Source organism: Pseudophryne corroboree, chromosome 5 (assembly GCF_028390025.1).
Source record: "Pseudophryne corroboree isolate aPseCor3 chromosome 5, aPseCor3.hap2, whole genome shotgun sequence".
Taxonomy (NCBI): domain Eukaryota; kingdom Metazoa; phylum Chordata; class Amphibia; order Anura; family Myobatrachidae; genus Pseudophryne; species Pseudophryne corroboree.
This window is the reverse complement of record NC_086448.1, coordinates 846,423,582-846,442,053: the sequence shown is the minus strand read 5'-3', so window position 1 is coordinate 846,442,053 and position 18,472 is coordinate 846,423,582. Positions and strand designations below refer to the sequence as shown.

Here is an 18,472-nt window from a genome sequence, read left to right as displayed (position 1 = left end):
CGAGTTTAAAAAAAAGTTGAACTGACATTGTCGGGAATGGCCAAATCCGGTCGGATTTGCCCATTCATTGAATACTGCATTGTAGGATCTTTTCCGTCGGAAAGGATCTGACAAGCATTGAATACACCCCTTAGGAGGTAATCAGATGTGCAAAGGCACAAGCTGAGTAGAAAATGGCCCTGTCAGTGGGTAAAGGAGTCGACACTTTTAAGTATATAAGCGAAAGGAAAAAAGCAAAAGGCGGAATTATAAAACTAAAGGCAGAGACTGGGAGTCTTGTTGAGAGAGACAATGTAATAGCAGATCATATTAATTATTTTTGCTCAGTATTCACCACTGAAAGAGAGGGGAATGGGCCACAGTTAAGTTGCAGGGATATTCAGGAAAATGACACAAGTACATTTACAGAGGAGACGGTCCTAACAGAACTCTCAAAGCTGAAAGTGGACAAATCTATGGGGCCAGATGGGATACATCCAAGGATACTAAAAGAACTTACAGAGATGCTGGTAGCACCAGTAACAGAATTATTTAACCAGTCATTAGCTACAATAGTAATTCCAGAGGACTGCAAAAGAGCGACCATAGTCCCACTGCACAAAAGTGGAAGCAAGGAACAGGCAAACAACTACAGACCAGTGAGTCTTACATCAGTAGTAGGTAAATTGATGGAAACACTCTTAAAAGAAAGAGTTGTAAATTATCTCAAATCCAGCAATTTACAGGATCCCAAACAGCATGGATTCACTGGGGGGAGATCATGTCAAACAAATCTTATTGACTTTTTTTTACTGTGTGACTAAAGTGATGGATACAGGTGGAGCTGTGGATTTAGCTTATCTAGACTTTAGTAAGTATTTTGACACTGTTCAACATCGCAGACTGCTAATTAAACTCGAAAGCTTGGGATTGGATACTAAGATGGTTGAATGGATAAGGTCTTGGTTGCAGGATAGAAAACAGAGAGTTGTGGTAAATGGAGTGCATTCACAGGAGGGAAATGTTACCAGTGGAGTACCCCAGGGATCTGTACTTTGACCAATACTTTTTAATATCTTTATTGGTGACATTGCAAATGGCATTAAAGGAAAAGTGCCTTTTTGCAGATGACACGAAGGTATGCAACAGGGTAGACACACCAGGAGGGGTAAAACAAATGATTGAGGATCTAGGTAGACTAAAGGAATGGTCAAAAGTGTGGCAATTACAGTTTAATGTCAAAAAATGCACTTGGGTCTCAAAAATACAAATGCTAATATAGTATTAATAGTATTAATGGCACTATACTGGAAACTACTGAGGAGGAAAGGCATCTAGGAGTCACTATCTCAGGTGACATAAAGGATAAATATAGTATTACTGGCACTATACTGGAAACTACTGAGGAGGAGAGGGATCTAGGAGTCACTATTTCAGGTGACAAAGGATAAATATAGTATTAATGACGCTATACTGGAAACTACTGAGGAGGAAAGGGATCTAGGAGTCACTATCTCAGGTGACATAAAGGATAAATATAGTATTAATGGCGCTATACTGGAAACTACTGAGGAAGTAAGGGATCTAGGAGTCACTATTTCAGGTGACATAAAGGATAAATATAGTATAATGACGCTATACTGGAAACTACTGAGGAGGAAAGGGATCTAGGAGTCACTATTTCAGGTGACATAAAGGATAAATATAGTATTAATGGCGCTATACTGGAAACTACTGAGGAGGAAAGGGATCTAGGAGTCACTATTTCAGGTGACATAAAGGATAAATATAGTATAATGACGCTATACTGGAAACTACTGAGGAGGAAAGGGATCTAGGAGTCACTATTTCAGGTGATATAAAGGATAAATATAGTATAATGGCACTATACTGGGAACTACTGCGGAGGAAAGGGATCTAGGAGTCACTATCTCAGGTGACATAAAGGATAAATATAGTATTAATGGCGCTATACTGGAAACTACTGAGGAGGAAAGGGATCTAGGAGTCACTATTTCAGGTGACATAAAGGATAAATATAGTATTAATGGCACTATACTGGGAACTACTGAGGAGGAAAGGGATCTAGGAGTCACTATTTCAGGTGACATAAAGGCAGGTAAGCAATGTAACACAGTAATGAGGAAGGCTAGTCAGATGCTTGGTGCATTGGGAGAGGAATCAGCAGCAGAGAAAGAAGTAATAATGCCACTGTATAGGTCATTGGTGCGGCCTCATCTAGAATACTGTGTCCAGTTCTGGAGGCCATATCTTCAAAAGGATATTAATATATTGGAGACTGTATAAAGTAGGGCAACTAACATGGTGCATGGCCGACATCACATAACTTACCCAGAAAGACTAAGAGATCTCAGTATGTATAGTGTGGAGCAGAGAAGGGAAAGGGGGAACATGATAGAAACTTTCAAATATATCAGGGGTTTTAACTAGAGAGAGATGTGCGGCTGGCACTTTTCGTGTTTTGGTTTTGGTTCTAGTTCCATTTTCATGTTTTGGTTTTGGCTTGGTTTTGCCAAAACCACCCTTTCGTGTTTTGGTTTTGGATCTGGATGAATTTTGAAAAAAACAAAAAAAAAAAAACAGCTAAAATCACAAAATTTGGGGGTAATTTTGCTCCTACAGTGTTATTAACCTCAATAACAATCATTTCCACTAATTTCCAGTCTATTCTGAACACCTCACAATATTGTTTTTAGGCCTAAAAGTTGCACCGAGGTGGCTGTATGACTAAGCTAAGCGACACAAGTGTGCGGCACAAACACCTGGCCCATCTAGGAGTGGCACTGCAGTTACAGACAGGATGGCACTATTCAAAAACTAGTCCCCAAACAGCACATACAGTAATGCAAAGAAAAAAAAGAATTGCAATTAGGTAGTTGTATGACTAAGCCAAGCAACACAAACAATTAGGCCCATCTAGGCGTGGCACTGCAGTGGCAGACAGGAGGGCAGATATTAAAAAAAAAAAGGCCCCAAACAGCACATTTATTTATTATTTATTTATTAACAGTTTCTTATATAGCGCAGCATATTCCGTTGCGCTTTACATTTAGAACAACAGTAATAGAACAAAACTGGGTAAAAACAGACAGACGTAGAGGTAGGAAGGCCCTGCTCGCAAGCTTACAATCTATAGGGAGATAGGCATAGATACACAAGGATAGATGCTACCTATTGCATAATGGTGCACCAGATTGCTAGGTTCTTAATGGGTTGTATGATGATACCCCACAAAGTTATCCAAGTGTCAGGAGGGTGTGAGACTAAAGAAAGACAAGATATGTGATGTTATGAATATTCTACAGAGGATGTAATTAGATAGGGAAGCACTGAAGGTTATGTGGGTGGGTCTGGAATTTGATAGGCTTGTCTGAAGAGGTGAGTTTTCAGGGAACATTTAAAGGTTTGGAGACTAGAGGCGAGTCTTACTGTGCGTGGGAGGGCATTCCACAGAGTGGGTGAAGCCCGGATAAAGTCCTGTAATTTTGAGTGTGAACAAGTAATGCGTGTGGATGAGAGACGTAGATCTTGTGCAGAGCGGAGAGGTCGGGTAGGGAGATATTTTGAGATGAGTGAAGAGATGTATGTTGGTGCAGTTTGGTTAATAGCCTTGTATGTGAGTAAAAGTATTTTATATTTAATACGGTAGAATACCGGTAACCAATGGAGGGACTGACAGAGCGGATCTGCAGACGATGAACGTCTGGCAAGGAAGATTAGCCTCGCAGCTGCATTCAAAATGGATTGTAGTGGTGAGAGCCTATGTTTGGGAAGACCGGTCAGGAGACTATTACAATAATCAATGCGGGAGATAATGAGAGCATGGATTAGAGTTTTTGCTGTGTCTTGTGTAAGATAAGGGCGTATTTTGGATATGTTTCTTAGATGTATGTAACATGATCTTGAGACAGATTGAATGTGGGTAACAAAGGACAGTTCAGAGTCAAGAATGACACCTAGGCAGCGAGCTTGTGGGGTAGGGGTGATTGCAGAGTTCTCAACAGTGATAGAGATATCAGGTTGGAAACTACTATTGGCCGGTGGAAATATAATTAACTCTGTTTTGGAAATATTAAGTTTGAGGTGGCGAGATGTCATCCAAGATGAAATGGCAGAAAGGCATTCAGTGACACGGCCCAATACAGATGGTGACAAATCAGGGGAGGATAGGTAGATTTGAGTATCATCCGCATACAGATGGTACTGAAATCCGAAAGAGTTGATTAGTTTGCCAAGAGATGTGGTATAGATAGAGAAAAGCAGAGGACCTAGGACTGAGCCTTGCGGTACTCCAACTGAGAGAGGTAGCGAAGTAGAGGTGGAATCAGAGAAACGAACACTGAAGGAGCGATTAGATAGGTAGGATGAGAACCAAGAAAGGGCTGTGTCCTGAAGACCTAGGGATTGTAGTGTTTGTATGAGAAGAGAGTGGTCAACAGTGTCAAAAGCAGCAGAGAGATCAAGGAGAATAAGGAGAGAGAAATGTCCTTTAGATTTAGCAGTGACCAAATCATTCACTACCTTAGTCAGTGCTGTCTCTGTGGAGTGTTGGGCACGAAATCCTGACTGAAGTGGGTCCAGTAGGCTGTGTGAGTTAAGAAAGTGTGTGAGGCGAGTGTAGGCAAGTCTCTCCAGTAGCTTGGAGGGGCATGGGAGCTGAGAGATGGGACGGTAGTTAGAGAGAGAGTTCGGGTCAGAGTTTTGTTTTTTCAGAATGGGAGTAATCACTGCATGCTTGTATAGAGAAGGAAAGATACCAGTAGACAGGGAGAGATTACAGATTTTCGTTAAGGTTGGGATGAGCACATTAGACAGAGCTTTACTAATTTGTGAGGGTATAGAGTCAAGGGGAGAGGTATTAGAGTAGGCAGATGAAAAGAGTGCAGATACTTCATCTTCATTTGTAGGATCAAGCACGTGATGCAAAGAAGAAAAAGAGGCGCAATTAGGTAGCTGAATAGTCAAGCTAAACAACACAAGTGTGCGGCACAAACACCTGACCCATCTAGGAGTGGCACTGCAGTTACAAACATTATGGCACAAAAAAAAACGTCCCCAAACAGCACATGATGCAAAGAAGAAAGACGTGCAAGATGGAATTGTCCTTGGGCCCTCCCACCCACCCTTATGTTGTATATACAGAACATGCACACTTTAACAAACCAATCATTTCAGCGACAGGGTCTGCCACACGACTGTGGCTGAAATGACTGGTTTGGGCCCCCACCAAAAAAGAAGCAATCAATCTCTCCTTGCACAAACTGGCTCTACAGAGTCAAGATGTCCACCTCATCATCATCCTCCGATTCCTCACCCCTTTCACCGTGTACATCCTCCTCACTGAGTATTAATTCGTCCCCACTGGACTCCACCATCACAGGTTCCTGTGTACTTTTTGGAGGCAATTGCTGGTACAGGTCTTCCCAGAAGACTTTATAATTCATTTTGATGAACATCATCTCCACATTTTCTGGAAGTAACCTCGTACGCCGATTGCTGACAAGGTGACCGGCTGCACTAAACACTCTTTTGGAGTACATGCTGGAGGGGGGGCAACTTAGGTAAAATAAAGCCAGTTTGTGCAAGGGCCTCCAAATTGCCTTTTTTTCCTGCCAGTATACGTACGGACTGTCTGACGTGCCTACATGCTGTCACTCATATAATCCTCCACCATTCTTTCAATGGTGACAGAATCATATGCAGTGACAGTAGACATGTCAGTAATCGTTGGCAGGTCCTTCAGTCCGGACCAGATGTCAGCTTTCGCTCCTGACTGCCCTGCATCACCGCCAGCGGGTGGGCTAGGAAATGTTATCCTTTTCCTTGCAGCCCCAGTGGCGGGAGAAATTGAAGGAGGAGCTGTTGACGGGTCACGTTCCGCTTGAGTTGACAATTTACTAACCAGCAGGTCTTTGCACCTCTGCACACTTGTGTCTGATGGAAAAAGAGATACAAAGTAGGCTTTAAACCTAGGATCGAGCATGGTGGCCAAAATGTAGTGCTCTGATTTCAGCAGATTGACCACCCTTAAATCCTGGCAAACCGAATGAAGGGCTCCATCCACAATCCACATACTTTGCGGAATTGCTCCATCTGAGCTCCTTCTTCAATTTATCCAGCTGCTTCTGCAAAAGCCTGATGAGGGGAATGACCTGACTCAAGCTGGCAGTGTCTGAACTGACTTCACGTGTGGCAAGTTCGAAGGGTTGGAGAACCTTGCGCAAGACAAATCATTCTCCACTGCGCTTGAGTCAGGTGCATTCCCCCTCCTTTGCCTATATCGTAGGTAGCTGTATAGGCTTGAATGGCCTTTTGTTGCTCCTCCATCCTCTGAAGCATATAGAGTGTAGAATACCGCCTCGTTACCACCTCTTGCTTCAGTTGATGGCGGGGCAGGTTCAGGAGTGTTTGCTGGCGCTCCAGTCTTCGGCACGCAGTGGAAGAATGCCGAAAGTGGTCCGCAATTTTTCGAGCCACCAACAGCATCTCCTGCACACACCTCTCATTTAAAAAAAAATTCTGAACCACCAAATTAATTGTATGTGCAAAACATGGGACGTGCTGGAATTTGCCCAGTTGTAATGCACGCACAATATTGGTGGCGTTGTCCGATATCACAAATCCCCAGGAGAGTCCAATTGGGGTAAGCCATTCTGCGATGATGTTCCTCAGTTTCCGTAAGAGGTTGTCAGCTGTGTGCCTCTTATGGAAAGCGGTGATACAAAGCGTAGCCTGCCTAGGAACGAGTTGGCGTTTGCGAGATGCTGCTACTGGTGCCGCCGCTGCTGTTCTTGCTGCGGGAGGACATACATCTACCCAGTGGGCTGTCACAGTCATATAGTCCTTAGACTGCCCTGTTCCACTTGTCCACATGTCCGTGGTTAAGTGGACAGTGGATACAACCGCATTTTTTAGGACACTGGTGATTCTTTTTCTGACGTCTGTGTACATTCTCGGTATCGCCTGCCTAGAGAAGTGGAACCTAAATGGGAATTGATACCGGGGACACAGTAACTCAAATCTTTAAGTGACTCTGAACTAATGGTGGATATCGGACGCACCTCTAACACCAACATAGCTGTCAAGGTCTCGGTTATCTTTTTTGCAAAAGGATGACTGCTGTCATATTTCATCTTCCTCACAAAGGACTGTTGGACAGTCAATTGCTTACTGGAAGTAGTACAAGTGGTCTTCTGACTTCCCCTCTGGGATGACGATCGACTCCCAGCAACAGCAGCGGCAGCAACAACAGGCGTACCACTCAAGGAGCCTACGGAGGAACCCCGGTTAGGAGTGGACTCCATAGTCTTGATAGTGACATGGCCTGCAGGACTACGGACGTTCCTGACTGAGGAAGTTGACGTTGAGGGAGTTGGTGGTGTGTCTTGCAGGAGCTTGGGTACAGGAAGAATAAGGGATTTAGGTGTCAGTGGACTGCTTACGCTCTTACCCAAAGTTTCTGAACTTGACGGTGACTTCTGATGAATGCGCTGCAGGTGACGTATAAGGAAGGATGTTCCTAGGTGGTTAATATCGTTACCCCTACTTATTCCAGATTGACAGAGGCAACAGATGGCTTGACACCTGTTGTCCAGATTTGAGGAGAAATAATTCCACACCGAAGAGGTGGCTTTTTTTGGTAGTTTGCCCAGGCATCACAATGGGCTTCTTCATCCCAAGGACAACAGGTGTCTCTCCCGGTGCCTGATTTAAACAAACCACATAACCATCGGAATCCTCATCGTCAACTTCCTCAGCGCCAACAACACCCATATCCTCATCCTGATGTACTTCAACAGTGACACCTTCAATTTGAATATCAGGAACTGGACTGTGGGTGCTCCTTCCAGCACTTGCAAGGGGCGTGCAAATGGTGGAAGGAGCCACCTCTTCCCGTCCAGTGTTGGGAAGGTCAGGCATCGCAGCCGCCGACACAATTTGACTCTCCTTGGGGATTTATGATACCATCTCAGAACGCAAAGTTCTTTTCTGTGCTCTTTCCAGTTTAACTCTTCTAATTTTTCTAGCGGGAGGATGAGGGCTTCCATCGTCATGTGAAGCTGAACCACTAGCCATGAACATAGGCCAGGGCCTCAGCCGTTCCTTGCCACTCCGTGTCGTAAATAGCATATTGGCAAGTTTACGTTTCTCCTCAGACTATTTAAATTTCTTTTTTTGGTTCTTTTTACTGAACTTTGGCTTTTTGGATTTTACACGCCCTCTACTATCACATTGGGCATCGGCCTTGGCAGACGACGTTGATGGCATTTCATTGTCTATGTCATGGCTAGTGGCAGCAGCTTCAGCACTAGGAGAAAGTGGTTATTCTTGATCTTTCCCTATTTTCTCCTCAAAATTTTTGTTCTCCATTATTTTTTGGGAGTTATAAGAGACAATATGCGGCACAGGAATGACTGGAATTACTGATGACACAGGACACTACCAATGGTCTGATGCAGCCTAACAGGTTGTTGTAATTGTTATACTGCAGCAGTGGATATATAGCAGCAGCGTATATCGTCACTGGAATTACTGATAACACAGGACACACGCTACCACTGGTCTGATGCAGCCCAACAGCTTTTTAATAATATAATTGTAAGTAATTTGTTATACTGCAGCAGTGGATATATATAGCAGCAGTGTATATCGTCACTGGAATTACTGATATATATATATATATATATATATATATACTGGAATTACTTTATATATGGCAGCAGAGAACACCAACACTGTGATTGGCTGGACTGATACAGCACAATACACTGACTACACTGGACTGGTCTTCACAACACAGCACCACTTTACAGCTACACTGGCTATATGGACTGGACTGAGCAGCACAACACTTGCCCTACTTTCCCGCCCGAATAAACAGAGACTGAGCACTCTGAATAGTACACGTCCTCTCACTCTCCGAAAATGGCTGCGACGCGCGACTCCTTATATGGAATCCAAATCCCACGAGAATCCGACAGCGGGATGATGACGTATTGCCGCGTTCGGGTTTCCGAGTCAAGAGGGAGGATCCAAGCCTGGGTCGGATCCGGACTCGGAAGCCAAAGTTCGGGGGGGGGGTTCGGTTTTCATCTCTAATTTTAACAATGTCTAGGAGGGAAACATTCTTCAAATGAAGAGAAGCAATAGGACACGAGGACATGCACTGAGACTGGAGGGAGGTTCAGGGGATTTTTGAGGAAAAATGACTTCACGGAAATGTTAGTGGACAAGTGGAATAGCCTCCCATCAGAGGTGGTAGAGGATAAGACAGTAGAGTAATGTATACATGCATGGGATAGACATAAGGATCCTTACACAGAAATAAGGATCAAATAAGGTTTGAGATAAAAATATGGTTAAAAAAAAGGGGCAGATTAGATGGGACAAGAGGTTCTTATCTGCCGACACATTCTATGTTTCTAAATACTGCAGCAGTTGCTCTGACCAAAGACGGGGGGGGGGGGGGGAACTTCAGCCAATGTGACAATTTCAGACTCTACTTATTACCTCTTACCAAATCGGCGATTAAATATTGATTAAAAGAGGAAGAGACATCGCATATGTATTAATATTTATTTCTCCTTCAGGGTCCACAGGTTATCCACAGGATAACATTGGGATATGATGCGATAGTGGATTTGCATCAAACTGTCAAAGCGTTCAGCCTCCCAGCATGCATCGGGCCCCTCCATATATATACCCGCCTCCTGGCTCAGGCAAATCATTTTTTTTGTTTGGTGCGGCAGGAGCCGGACCATGGTCAGAGGGCTGCTGTTTTTTAGCAGCCATAAACTTTCTTATTTTATTTGTATAGACTTACTATTTTTTTGAGCGATCTTTCTAAAAATCGTCTTATACGTACCTTAGAGTCGCTCCAACAACTCCCCGCCGGGTCGAGACAACGCTTACCCATGAGTACAGTGCTGTTTCAGCAGGCGTCTGTGTCGGATATACTAGCAAGTCCAGCAGACGTTACCAGGCTGTGGCCGGAGCATGGGGAGCAGGTTAGGCATCGGTTCCGCTTAGATGGGGAACAAGGACACAGCCGCACTGTCTTGGGAGTAGACTACCAATCAGTCGCTAACCCGGCTGCCACCTATGGTGCACCAGCGCTAGGCCCTAGGGATCATAGGCTCCAGGGGTAGTATAAGGCCACGATCCCGAGGGTTGATGTCAGTAGTGGGGAGTCAGACGCTCCCTTGGTCGTCCCTCCCCCCGGTTCATGACCAATTTCCTCCAAGCCTCCCGCCATGAACTGATTTCCCACTTCCGTCTGAGACGCTGTGTATCTAAGGGGACCCAGTTGCAGCATAGGCGGCTGTGTGACTGGTGCGTCTGTGTTCACTGTAGGTTCACGGGGCGAGTGTGTACACTTAGAGCCTGGATCCACTCAGCATTTGCTAACGTATTGATCGATCCTGGAAGAGGGCTGAAGTCTCCCTGTATCCCACTCTCCTGAGCCGGGTGATACAGCACTAAGTTTCTATCTACCTTTGAGTACGAATAGTTGGATAAGTGCCTGATGAATATGAGTCTGTAAACTATTGCTGTTTTCTTTCGCTGTGCGACTGAGTACGGTTAAATCCTATATAAGGTAATGCAGTGATATGTTCTCCTACATACTTTAAATGTATTTGTAGTTGATTATGTGCTCATATTGCTTATACTAATGTATAACCTGTGACTGATTGCTACTGTGATTGCTGGCTTTACTATAATTCTGTCAGTTTTTCTGTGTAGTCTGATCCTCAATGCTGGTGCAAGGCAGGGTAGGGTTGTGTGTAACTTTAATAAAATTTAAAGTGATTACTGTCACAAATTGTGTGGTTAACACTGTACAAGTGTGTGATTGTCATGTCTAAGAGTGGCAAGGGCGAGGAAAATACACTCACAGCAGCACCAACACTCATGTCATGTTTGTCTTGCAAAGCTGGGTTAACCTCTCAGGATCTGGCTCAGAATGGTTTGTGTGTAAATTGTTTTATCTTTCCCCAAAGTCTCTTGCAAAATCCAAGGCAGACACAGGTGCAAGTCGATCCCCCATGGGCTACTTTTGCACAGACATTGGGAGTAATTCAGACCTGATCGCTCGCTAGCATTTTTTGCAGCGCTGCGATCAGGTCAGAACTGCGCATGCGTATCGCACAGGTACAAAGCGGTTCGTTGCTCTGTGATGGGTTTGTGCGAAGAATCCATTTGCACGGACGATCGCAAGGTGATTGACAGGAAGAAGGCGTTTGTGGGTGTCAACTGACCGTTTTCAGGGAGTCGCTGGAAAAACGCAGGTGTGTTCAAGCGTTTGCAGGGCAGGTGTCTGACGTCAGGCTGAAGTGATCGCAGCGGCTGAGTAAGTCCTGGGCAACTCATAAACTGCACAAAGTTTTTTAGTACTGCTCGGCTGCACATGCGATCGCACACTCGCACAGCTAAAATACACTCCCCGGTGGGAGGCGACTATGTGAACGCAGGACTGCAAAAAAAGCTAGCGAGCGATCAGGTCTGTATTACCCCCATTATCCAGTATAGCTGAGCAGATAATACCAACTTCTGTACCAGGAATAGGTTACACTATTAACCCTTACATGTAGCATTCTACCTGGGGTTTATTACATCCAGCAGGAGAAGCCGCAGTCTCTCAAAAAAACAGGCTAAAAGGCCGGTGGTAAGTAAATCACATAGACATGAAACAACATCTTCACATGTTGCAGATGAGGATTCGTCGGAGGATGAAGAATCTTTACACTCCAGTTCTACATACGGAGACGAGGAGGAAGACCTCAGCTCAGTGGACATATCAGAGCTAATTAATGCACTGAAAGCCATTCTATCCTTAGAGGAGGCAGCAGAGCCTGTGTTACAGTCTAAGGCACCAGTGTTGAAATGTCCCAAAACAGGACTGAGTTTCCTGGGTCAGAACAGCTGATGGAAATTATGAAATTACGCCCAGGAAGAAGTTTAGAATTCCAAGGAAATGGAATTCCAATTATCCTCTTATGGCTGGGGACTGTTTAAAAAGGGAGCTGGCTCCCAAAGTAGATACGCATGTCATTTGATTGGTGCGAAAATCTACATTACCTCTGCCTTCAACATCATTAAATGATGTCATGGATAGGAGAGTTGATGGTTTTCTAAAAAAACATTTTTTCCCTGTCTGGGGCAATCGTAAGACCAGCCATGGCTTCAGCCTGGATGGCGAAAGCAGTGGCAGCCTGGGCTGATGCATTGGAGGAGGATCTTTCAATGGCATCTAGAGAGCAAAAATCCCATATTGCACATATCAAACAGGCAGCGATGTTTATGAAAGAAGCAGCCTTGGATATGGGTACTATTGCCTCTCAGGCATCAGCCTCAGCAGTAGCTGCTCGCAGAGTGGTTTGGCTATGTACATGGAAAGCTGACTCAGAGTCCAAGACTGTTCTGGAGTCTTTGCCTTTTACTGGAGATATTATTTTTGGTAAAGAATTAACCACTATTTTGGAGTCAGAAGTAGACTCCAAGAAAGTGACGTTTCCTTCCACACACAAATTCAAGCCTAGATTTTCAGTCTCAAGGAAAAGCAAAAGTAAAAGGTGATAGCAAACAGTCCCAATACAACAAGTCTGGTAAGACTAAAAAGCATTGGGCTACCAGAGGACTGGCTTCCAAATCAGAAGATAAGCCATCAGCTTGATGGTGTGGGCCTCCACCTGGGAAACGCCAGGGTGGGAGGTCGACTTCTTCAGTTTGCACAGATTTGGCAGGGTGCAAGAAGCGGTATCTCACAGTTACGCATTTGCTTTCAAGAAACACCCTCCTCAAAGGTTTTTTGTACCAGCCTGTCTTCAGTGGAAACGAAGGCCAGGGCTTTGCAAGAGGCAGTTCAGAAATTGCTTCAGTCAGGAGTAATCATCCCAGTTCCTCCTGCACAACGAGGACAAGGTTTTTAGTCCAGAAATGTATACAATTTGAGCAAACACATAACATCAAGCACTGAGAAAATGAAATGAATCAAACCTTCCCTTATGTGTAGGGGCGTTCTTATGGAAGAACATTTCATATCAGTCCATTATTTACTTGTCTCAATTGATGGAATTCCAATGGCTTCGTACAGAAGAATAATTATCATTTCCTGTATTCAATGGTGGAACGCAAATGCTTTCCAACTAAATACAAAACAGTTCCTGGTTTGATAAAGCACTAAGCATTCACCGTCGGACATAGGGTGGAACGCATGCGGTTCACCGCTATGCACTTCTGCCCTGTATCATGTGACCCACACTTCCGGAAATCGAGTGGAACGCATGCGAGTCACTGGGACAGATTTCCGCTTCCGCTATGGCGACATTACCAGGGCCAATATTAACTAAAAAATCGAGTTTGTCCGATTTGTATTTTTTTTTCTAAGTCCCAACACGGGAATTCACTAAGCACAAATCTCGGCAGTGTTTGGACTATTCGTAATGGTTTGAATGACAAAGTTCAGAAATACGAATGAATAGACCATCGGTCAAACACGGCTGTTATTTCATACAACACGGGTATTCACTATTCATTCGTATTTGGTTGTTAGTCTGTGAGTGCTCAATTGCGGTCGTATTATTTTGCGAATCGTAAAAAAAATCAGCAAAAAAATAGACCTGCTTTTTTCAGCCGTGTTTACATGTGTTGACACTTACAAATCATTCACACCTGACTTATCATGCCTATAAAAGGGACACAAACTTGTCTCATCCAAAAGAATTTATTGCCTTATGTTTGCTGGAGTAAATTTGGAGTTTTTAAAAGTCAATACACATTTTTCAACATATATCCATTATTACACACATTAGTGTTAAAAGTTAAAATATCATCTTTCATTTTGTGGGTTCTGCCTCAGGTTTTTAAATATGATTACTCATTTTTAACACACACAAACATGCCAAAACAATAATGTCATTCATTTTGGGTATTACATTTTAAAAATTTAAACAAACATATTAGGACACTTTTACACAACTCATTTGTGTTTTTCTTGTAAAGTCGTCTACAGAAGAAATGTAAACCAGTTTTAATTCACATTGTAAGTTGCATTGGTCATGGATGATTCTGCCTGGCTGCCAATTATTGTGTCTGCAAGATATGAGAATGATTGGAATCTAGAAAGAGTAATGATTAGAAAAAAATCAAGTGGTCTGGTTACTTCCTGCTAAACATATTCTGCCTGGCTGCCAATTATTGTGTCTGCAGGATATGAGAATGATTGGAATCTAGAAAGAGTAATGATTAGAAAAAAATCAAGTGGTCTGGTTACTTCCTGCTAACATCTATGTGCAGCTCAAACAACATTTCCCTCCTCCAAAAAAATTCAAAGATGGTAAAGAATAAATGTGCGTACAAATTTCCTGTTGTTGTTTGTACCACTTATAATTAATGATGTACAAATTGTCAAGGAGCTAAGTGTTATATCTATTTTGACAAACATAAACTTACTAAGTATTTTGATGTACTTCTCTGAAATTAAAAATGTGAGGTTTATTTGTAAAAATTTTTTGGGTGGCTGCTTGTCCTGCCCTTTGCTTTTACCACTGTCATGTTGGCGTGCTCTGGTGGAGCGTCTTGGTGGTGATGACACTGGCGCGATATTTGGAGTAGTACCAGAACTGCTGCTTGTTTGCTGTTGGTGCATGGATCTGAGTGTTTCATTGAGGTTAGTGAGGGTGGCATTGAGTTCACGTGTAGCAGCATTTTGATTGTCTACAATTCGGAATAAAGTTTCATTTATCTTTTGATTGTTTTGAAAAATGTTCATATAGCTTTGCTGTTGTCTGTGCTGTTCTTCCATTAGTCTGTGCTGTTCTTCCATTATGCGCTGTAAGTTGCCCATGACCTGTGTAATGTCTGCACGCATGAGTTCCATGGTGTTGCCAATTCTCGTGGTTTGTTCATTTTGTCTACTCATATTTCTGGTTATTCTTCTGAGGTGACATGGTAGGCTTGCAAACATTTGTGTCTGCCTACGCAGGCAATCTTCATTAGTGGCCTGCTGTCTAGCCCAAATGTTCCAAAACACGTGATCAGGGCCTTGTGTTACTGGTGTGGTTGGGCTGTGTTGTGGTGTGCTTTGCTGTGGTGGTGTACTCACAGGTGCTGGGGGGCTCATTCCTTGGCTTAATGGCTGCATTTCTAACATGATTGTCTCATCCATGTCACTGTGTTGCTGTTGTTGCGGAGGGATGCTGTTCCCAGGACTAGAAGCTGTAATTTTGAAAAAATATACGTTAGCTATCCGTATGTTTGAGAAATTATAACAAATCACTACACATGGAACACATGTCATTCACTGTTGCTTTCAGATATCCTGCCTAGCAACATCATCACTCATAACGTAAAAACATACATATGCCTGTTTGTGGCTAATGTGTCTGGTTACTTCATTGTGAAAGCAAACACATTATTTTTATTGTAGATCAGACATACTCCACCATAAAAACTCATTGTAATCCATAATGTGTTACCTTATAGCTTTTCAAAAACAAACATAGTAATGTTTTTATATGTATTTGGCAATGTTAGGTCAAACACACATGTGAAAATTTGTTTAACAACCTTACTATTTTCCTAAATTACACATGAGTTTCTGTTGCAGCATCTTACACACAATGTGCTACTGTATGGCTGAAGTGGACATACATATGTTTACAGGATGTGGACAAGGCCATTTTCCTAGGATTCCATATCATGTTTTACTGACTTCGGTACGTATATCAGAATTTGATGTGTTTTGATTTAATGCGTTTAAGTAAAAGTTTTATTACGATCTGAAATTTATTACATTTATTTCAGTTTGATACTCACAATCAAGATGAGGGGAGTGTGGTTCACGTCTTGGAGGTGTGTCCAAAATTTGGAGTGGGGGGACCGAACATACTGTCGATAATCTTCGTGCCGGGGTATCCTGCTGTGGTTGGCCCTGGACATCAGACCTTGCTTTCTTTGCTGCCACATGTTTTTTTTTGGTGGTGTCTTACAGAAGTCCGACTTCTGCTGCTCCAGACTTCTTTTGATGGACCTAGTATTGAAAGTTAAATTTTGTTATGGCCATTCCTTTACAAACATACCCTATACTACAATGGACACTTTACCTGCTTCCGCAGCGTCATCATCATCAGATGTCATGGGAGTTACTGTAGGACGACCAGTACTGCTTTTTTCCAACACTGTAAAACCAAAATAAAAAATCATGTATTCATGTTATTGTTGATACATTCACCCATTATGCTTATAAACATTAATTCTTTAAAAAATGCTTGTTTTTAAAAAACAAAAAACATAAGGACCGTAAACCAAAAAACCACTACATAAAACAATAAACATGGGGGGCGTGGCTTGACTGGAGAAGAGCGCAGACGTGTATCTGCTGGCCTCCTCTCTCCAGTGTACTATTTTCTTTATTTTGCAGGCTTACCCTCTGTATATCCTCCCTGGGGGCTCCCCTTCCCTCCATGCAGGCCTCCTAAGCCCTGCAGTGACTGCCGCAGAGCCGGGGAGCAGTTTTCACTGCTCTCGCAGGTTGCGGCCTATACATCCCTGGAAGCCGGGGACTCATGTACTCCCGGCGCCCGCGATTCGAGCTCCACGGCGGAGATGCGGCGCCGGGAAGCGGCGCGGACCCCACACAGGAGCGCCGGACCATCTAGGAGCCTTCCCCTGACCCCCTGGGTGGATACCCCCTGGGGCAGCAGGTCGGGGAGACGCCTGGCAGCAGGAGAGAGCAGTGGATCCGAGGCCCAGGGAGAAGCGGCGGCCATCTTTGATTCAACTAAAGAAGCTTAACCTGAGGTAGCTGTGTGCCTGTGTATCTGTGGGGGTCTCTGGATTAGGGCTACACCAGGATTGGTGGCCCTCTGGCACTGTTCTCCCCCTGCTCCCACCCTGGGGCCCCTGTTGAGGGATTTGTGCATACACCTGTGAAGGGAGAAATAGCCCTTTACTTGGCACTAATATTTTATACTGCAACTGCACCATCTAGTGGCCTCTGGGTGTAATAGCACACATTTCTCATACAGTGTGCTGGATATAAAATACATATTGTTCTGCAGAATTTATAGGACCGCAGATATCCCGTCACTCGCCGAGACGATCGGCCGTGATGTCCTTATGGTTGAATAGCCAAGATATTATGAAGTGATCGCTCTGAGATAACTCTGCCTACACCCGAATGCTCCTATGATATGATATGACAACTTGACTTTTGCGTGGACCCCTCCTCGATTGATACCCCAGACGCCGTGTGCCTCCCGTTCCTCTACTTCTGTCATTCAGCGCTGCCATGCCTCCCAAGAAATATAAGGCCGCTAAAACTGTCTCCCAGGTGGCGTTCTTTAAACCTTCTCCTCAGGCCGCTAAAGCAAAGGATGCATGGGGTGGTACCTCTAAACCTGCTGTCCCGGTGCCCTCGCCATCTAGAGACATGTCTGCCCCTACCACAGCACACCCCCGCTCCATCAATGATGGTGACTCGCTTACGGTGGGTGCTATGAAACATCTCCTGACACAATTTAAGGATGAATTCGCGGCAGAATTCAGAGCGACTATGAAGGAATGTCAGAGATCTATCGACGAGATAGGTGGCCGCACCGATCACCTAGAAACAAAAATGGGTGAGGTGGTGTCGTCGCACAACGACCTGATCTCTTCTCATGATCTGCTCCAAAATGAGGTCACGGCACTCAGGGACAAACTTTCGGATATTGAGGACAGAGCGAGACGTAACAACATAAAGCTACGTGGTGTCCCGGAAGCCGTCGCTAATAGCGCTTTAAAAGATTTTGCTGTTGACCTCTTCAGCAAACTCCTTCCTACGTTCCGTTCAGCGGACTTTCTACTTGACCGTATCCATAGGCTCCCTAAAGCCAGGAACGCACCTGACGGGGTCCCCCGGGATGTCCTTATGAGGTTTGTCAAAGTCAGAAAAATATCTCTACACACACTGCCATATTTGCACCTCATACTGGTCCGTGCTGCGCATGCGTACGCTCTCCCGTACGTGCGCATACTCACAGTCGCGGGCACCCGCAGGCGCATGGTATGCGTATTTACGGTAGAGTTTATGCGATCGTAGCGTGCGACTCAATCATTACATATTTTCACTAATGTATTTTGTAGATCATGGTCCCTTTGATAGATTCTGAAAGTTTGGTTAATATAGAATGTTCATGAACAGAGAAATCCCTCTTTGTTTGATACGAAGGGTCAGACAGGAGTAATACAGTGGTGTTTAGTATCCATCGGAAGAATATTTAATTAGAAATATTCCGGTGTTGGTTTGAAGCAGATCAATCGCTCGTGCGAATAGTTATGGACATAAGAAGTTTATGAACATTTACTTTATTTGCACTTTATTACCCATGCGGCGGGAAACCCAGTTTCCCTCCCACCTGAGCAGTTGGAAATAGTCACAGCCCACCTGTATGAATCAACCTATGACCTTTTGTTATAATGCGAAGCCGAA

General features: G+C 44.0%; 1 long non-coding RNA gene across 1 annotated transcript; it reads left to right on the top strand.

Annotated features, from left to right (window-relative positions):
* Positions 1-13,808: 13,808 nt before the first annotated feature.
* LOC134929530 (uncharacterized) lies at positions 13,809-16,211 on the top strand. The gene is made up of 2 exons (XR_010178616.1): positions 13,809-15,716; positions 15,805-16,211. It is a non-coding gene; the product is annotated as an uncharacterized LOC134929530 (long non-coding RNA).
* Positions 16,212-18,472: the final 2,261 nt, after the last annotated feature.